This window comes from Otolemur garnettii, unplaced genomic scaffold, assembly GCF_000181295.1.
Source record: "Otolemur garnettii isolate 467f Iridium unplaced genomic scaffold, OtoGar3 scaffold00045, whole genome shotgun sequence".
Taxonomy (NCBI): Eukaryota; Metazoa; Chordata; class Mammalia; order Primates; family Galagidae; genus Otolemur; species Otolemur garnettii.
The window spans coordinates 13,200,972-13,206,754 of NW_003852440.1; the positions used below are offsets into that span (position 1 = coordinate 13,200,972).

Genomic DNA, 5,783 nt, shown 5'->3' on the forward strand with positions numbered 1-5,783 from the left:
TGTATAACATTTTTAATGTTATGTATAATGTAATTTTAATGTATGTATTCTGCTTGCTAGGATTCCTTTCTTCTCTATATTTTGGAATAGATTATGCAAGGTACTAGTTCCACTTTTAAGGTTTGATAGAATTCTGGCATACAACTATCTGGTCCAGGGCTTTTCTGGTGTGTTTCCATGTATTGGTACATTTCCTCAACATTTTCATATTTCTTGGTATAGAGTTTTTCGTAGTAGTCATTGAGAATTTTTTGTATTTCTGTGGGATTTTCCCTGTTATCATTTATGATTGAAGTTATTAGAGGCCTTACTTTTCTGTTTCTGGTTAGTCTGGTCAAAAGTTTATCAATTTTATTTATCTTTTCAAATAAACAACTTTCCCCCCCATCATCTGAATGATTCTTTTATTATCAATTGTATTTAATTCTGCTCAAATTTTGGTTGTTTCTTTCCTTCTGCTGTGTTTGGGGTGGGATTGTTCTTCCTTTTTCATTTGCTTGAGATGGTCCAGTAGATTGTTGACTTGCTCTTTTTTCTGTTTTGTTATTAAAGATACCTAATGCTATGAATTTTGCTTTTAGCACTGCCTTTGCCATATTCCATAGGTTTTGATAGTTTGTGGCTTCATTATAGTTTTATTCCAGAAACATAATTATTTTCTTTTTAATCTCACCTTTTAATCAGCTGTCATTCAGTGTAAGGTTATTTGGTTTCCATGACTTTCTTTGAGTCTGAAGATCTCTGTTGCTGTTTAGTTCAACATTTATTCCATTATGATCTGAGGAGATACAAGGAATAATTTATATTCTTTTGAATTTTTTGAAGTTAGACTTGTGTCCTAAGATATGATCACTTTTGGAGGATGATCTATGTGCTGATGAGGAGAATGTGTATTTTATTTTGTTAGTATGAAATGTTCTGTATATGTCTGTGAAGTCTATTTGTTCTGGGATGGTACTAAGTCCATTATTTCTTCTTTTAGTTTCTGCTTGTAGGATTTTTTTTCTAGTACTGCCAAAGGAGTGTTAAAAACTCCCACTATTATGGTGCAGGAAGATATCGTATCATTCATATCACTTAGGATTTGTTTCGTAAGATAATGGGCGTTCAGGTAGGGTGTGTAAATGTTAATTATTGAAATCCCTTCATGTAGTGCTTCCCCTGACAATTATGTAGTGTCCATCCTTGTCTTTCCTTATTTTTGTTGGTTTAAATCCAATTGTATCTGCAAATAAGATTGAAACTCCTGTTTTCTTCTGATTTCTTGCACAGATTACTGTTTTCCATTCCTTCACCCTGAGTTTTGTTTTATCCTTTAAGGTTAATTATGTTTCTTGGAGATAGGAGCTATCTGGCCTGAGCTTTTGAGTCCATTCAGCCAGCCTGTGCTTCTTGAGAGGAGAATTCAAGTCATTCACATTTATTAAGAGAATAGATAGATATGGTAGAGTTTTGGTCATCTTGTTTCTCAGAGTTCTGGAGCTTGTTTTTATTTCTTTCACTATTGTGGAAACTAGACTTTGTTCTTTGCTGTACGTGTTTATTTTGGTGCATGGTGGTATACCATCATGTTGGTCATTATGAAGAATGGGTCTTACTACTTCCTGAAGAGCTAGTCTGATTATGGCAAATTTCATCAACATTTGGAACTCAGTAAAATATTTGCTTTCTCCATCACAAATGAAACTCACTTTAGCAAGATAAAGGATCCTGTGGTGAAAATTGTTTTGGTTAAGAAGGTTAAAAATCAACAACCATCCTGTTCTGGCTTGAAAAGTTTCATCTGAAAGATCTGCAGTCATCCTGATATTTTACCCTTTCTAGGTAAGATTTTACTTATATCTGGCTGCTTGCAGAATTTTCTCCCTCATATTAAACTTTGACAAAGTTCATTATAATGTGTTTCAGAGATACTTTGTTAGGATTGAGCCATGTTGGGGTTCTGAAACTATCTAATATCTGAATTTCTGTGTCTCTAACAATGCTTGAGAAATTCTCTAGCATAATGTCTTGGAGTAGAGAATTTGTGACTTTAGGACCATTCTCTTGTCCCTTTGTAATTCGTATAATTTCCATGTTTGATCTTTTGAAATGATCCAATAACTCTCTCAGGTAATATTTTGGCTTTTTTTTCTGCCTCTTTGAATATTTGAGATAGTTCAAAAGTCTTGTCTTCACTTTCTGAAATTCTTCTTCTCATTTTACTCTATTACTGAGGGTCTGTATTTCATTCTGAAGTTCCTTGAATGTCACTTTCAATTCCTTAAGCTCTGCTATATTTTTTTTTTTCAGTATGTCCATATCATTGGTGACTTTGTCTTTGAATTCATTAATTTCTTGGGAAAACTTTTGAACTCTTTTTTTGATTTCTATTTTCATTTTCTGTTCCATTCCGGTCATCCTATCTGCCATCATATTATCAATTCTGTTTCTGACATTTCAGCAACTTCTCCATGGATGGTATTTTCTGTTGTGTCTCATTTGTAGTCTCTTGCAGGAGTTGATCTGCTCTGACTTTTTATAATGCCAGAGTTCTTCTGCTGGGTCCTCCTTATGAGTATTTTCAGCTTTCATTATACTTTTTTAGTTGAAATTATAGCTTGTCCCTTAATAATTATTGAGAGATAATCTAATTGGGGACATTCAGGAAACACTGTACTAACCTATATGTTAGTATTGAGAGATAATCTAATTGAGGACCTTCAGGAAACACTGTACTAACCAAATAAAACTGAGGAGTCATAGTGGAGAGAGAGGCCCCAGGAAATGGAGCTAACCACCCCTTTGCCAATGAACTGGGGTTTATCATGGTGGCTTTTCTCTTATAGCCTTGCAGTGGTCCCTTTCAGGGTTTCAACCAGAGATTCTGAGGGCTGACTCAGTGAGGTAGTGCAGCCTGGCTTGGTCTTGATGTCAGCCTGTCCTCTACACAATCCTAAGGAGGTGCAGTCTCTGTTGGACAAAGATACACATACCTGCAGCTATGCTTCCTACCAGCAATAACTGAAGAAGAGGAATCTGCAGATAGATCTGCTGTATTCACTCCTCAGTGCTGCAAACCTCCATCACCACTCAAAAAAAGTCAAAGGAGTGGTGACCCTGCAGCCCCAGATAGCCATCGCAGGAGAACAATGGTCCCTGAATGGCTCTGGCTGAGAGTTTCAGTCAAACTCGCTCAGACAGCACCAGCAACACCTTCCTAAGGGAGTTCAAATGGTCTCCAGGTGGCCAGAAAACAGAAATATATGAGTAGATCTAAGAGTTAAGATCTAGAGAAGAGTCTTTTCTAGGGGAAAAAGGAGTCAGAAGAATTCACCCTTCTACCTGCCAATGTTACTGTGGCATCACTGTTTCCATGCAGCAATTCAGCAGACTACACAATGCCCTCCTCCTATCATGATTCTTGCTTTGATTTTTGTACATTTACTTTCACCTTCTGGTTAAATTTTATTTTAATTACTGTTAAGTGTTATAAATGATCCAAAACTGGATTCTTTTCCATTTAATATTTGTGTTTATCAAAAATAAACCATCATACACATTATGCTTACATTTATTGAAACCAGAGACATATTTGCTGAGATTTTCATCTTCAATTACATTCTTCTTTTGAGTTTTGTACCACTAAGTTTCTCTATATTATGCATTTAGTTATCTTTATGTTTTTATTTTTTGATAATTTTTCTGCTTATTTGAACAATTTTAATGTATTTTAGTGACTTTAATATATTTTAGTGAATCACTAAAATGCCAAATTAATTGGCTTTTCCAACTTTTTCTTAAGTTAAAACTGGAGGTATTCATAACTACAGTGTTTAAATAGAAAATTAGCACACTCACAATCTCTTTATCAGCCCCCATTTCTTTTCACTACCTGAATCTAATTGTGTTATTATTTTTAGTCAGCTTTTATACTGAACGGCATTAAGACTTTCAACTTATAGTTACTACTATTTAAATTCACTCCTGTGAATAGGTGTATGTGGATTCCCTGTAATTGTCATCTTTATCACTCATTTTCATGGCTGTGTTGCTTGCCAGGGCATCTTTGTGACAGTTTCTAGGGTAGTTTTGGCTCAACTCACATTTACTATTTTAGAAACACTTAATATTTAAAGATGGTTAAGGAGAACAGTGCCATTTGAGAATACATCTTTGTCAACTGCTAATTCCAGCCTCCATTGAGATTTCTCTCCTGAGATCTCAGCAACTGTGGGAAGGCAGATGGGAGGCTGATTGCTTGATTTGTGGCTCATTTTCTTTGAATCAGCACCATGAGTTCATTCATCATTCATTTGGGGACTTTTGCAAGATGTTGACAAATTGAAAAGGGTAGCACACATGACAGACATTACCAGGCAGGAGCAATGCTCACTGGGCCGACCTCATAAATTCCATGAGAAGGCACGACTTCAAGGGGTGGCTGCTGCCCCTAAACTGGAGCAGTGTCGTAAAGAAATGGTACCACTCATTGTTTATTGAAAAACTATGTATTGGGTGCAGATAATTCGTGTGGATTTTTAGAAATCCTCAAAGTTAGCAATCAAGGCTAGTCTGACAAATGAGGAAAACATAGATGAAGTATGTGCTTCAATATGTCATAAGTTAATAGACTTAGTTAATGTCGAAACCTAGATTCAAATTAGGTTTGTGACTTTCTAAATTCAGAGCTGATAATATTTTCACTCTGACATGATGTTTGCTTATGTCAATTAACATCCTGGGATGGGGGGCCACTTCATCAGATTGAGGGAGGAAAGCAACACAGGTACTTTCCTGTGCGTAAGCAAAGCCTGAATGCTTGAGTGATGTCCTTGCAAAATAAATGATGTGCCTAAAAGCAGATACAAGGAAAAGACCATTAGCTAAATTATAACACACAAGTAATACAGGGAAGGGTAACAAGTAATTAAATAATTATAGCAATGTAGAGGATTATGAAAAATATAAAAAAAATTAAAAAACTCCCAAAATGTATCTCTTGAACTAAAGTGACACAAAGATAATGCTTACACAGTGTTCTAATTATGACTGTTAATATAGCAAATAAATATTACTTCTCTGATAATTCAAAATGCATTAGAAAATGTTAGCACTGAAAAACTGCAATGTTTTTGAAAATCAGTTTTTTTCACTGCTATTTCTTTGGTTCCCTGGGATATTAGAGTCAATCTTAAGTGAAGAAGTCTTTAGAAAAGACAAAATGTTCAGAAAATTCTACTTTTAACTCTAGTATGGACAAGAAAACAGTGCTCACTTTGGCAGCACATCTACTAAAAGTGGAACAATATAGAGAAGATTAGCATGGCCCCTGTGCAAGGATGACACGCAAATTCTTGAAAAAGAAAACAAAGCTAGGTTTTCAAAAAAAAGTGCCAAATGATAATTGAAAAATATATAATATTAATCTAGGAATAAAATTAAATCATGAAAGGTAGAAATTCAGGAAGATCAGGAAGAAAGGAGCACTACTGGTAATTAATTATCCATTTGTTTGTATACATGAATTTATTATATTTTATTTCAATGGAAAAACAACATACCTAAGTAGAAAAATGCTCTCTTAATTTGAGAATTTGCTAATTCCATAAGTATATAAAACTCTGTTTCCAAAATGATATATTGCTTCAAGGGAACTGTTTGAACTATGGAAATAAACAGGGCTTTATGGCTAATTAGCATATGAGGATTTATCAACATTGAGTAAGGCCAAGGTTCAATAGTACCAAAGTATCATTTCTGCTGTATCCTATTGGTCAAAACAAGTCACGAGATTAGGGTTT

The 5,783-nt window shown here is 34.8% G+C and overlaps 1 non-coding gene across 1 annotated transcript; it reads left to right on the forward strand.

The window, feature by feature from the left end:
- The first annotated feature begins 5,249 nt into the window (after positions 1–5,249).
- Positions 5,250–5,356, forward strand: LOC111725656. Its single transcript, XR_002773671.1, has one exon. It is a non-coding gene; the product is annotated as a U6 spliceosomal RNA (small nuclear RNA).
- The last annotated feature ends 427 nt before the right edge of the window (positions 5,357–5,783 follow it).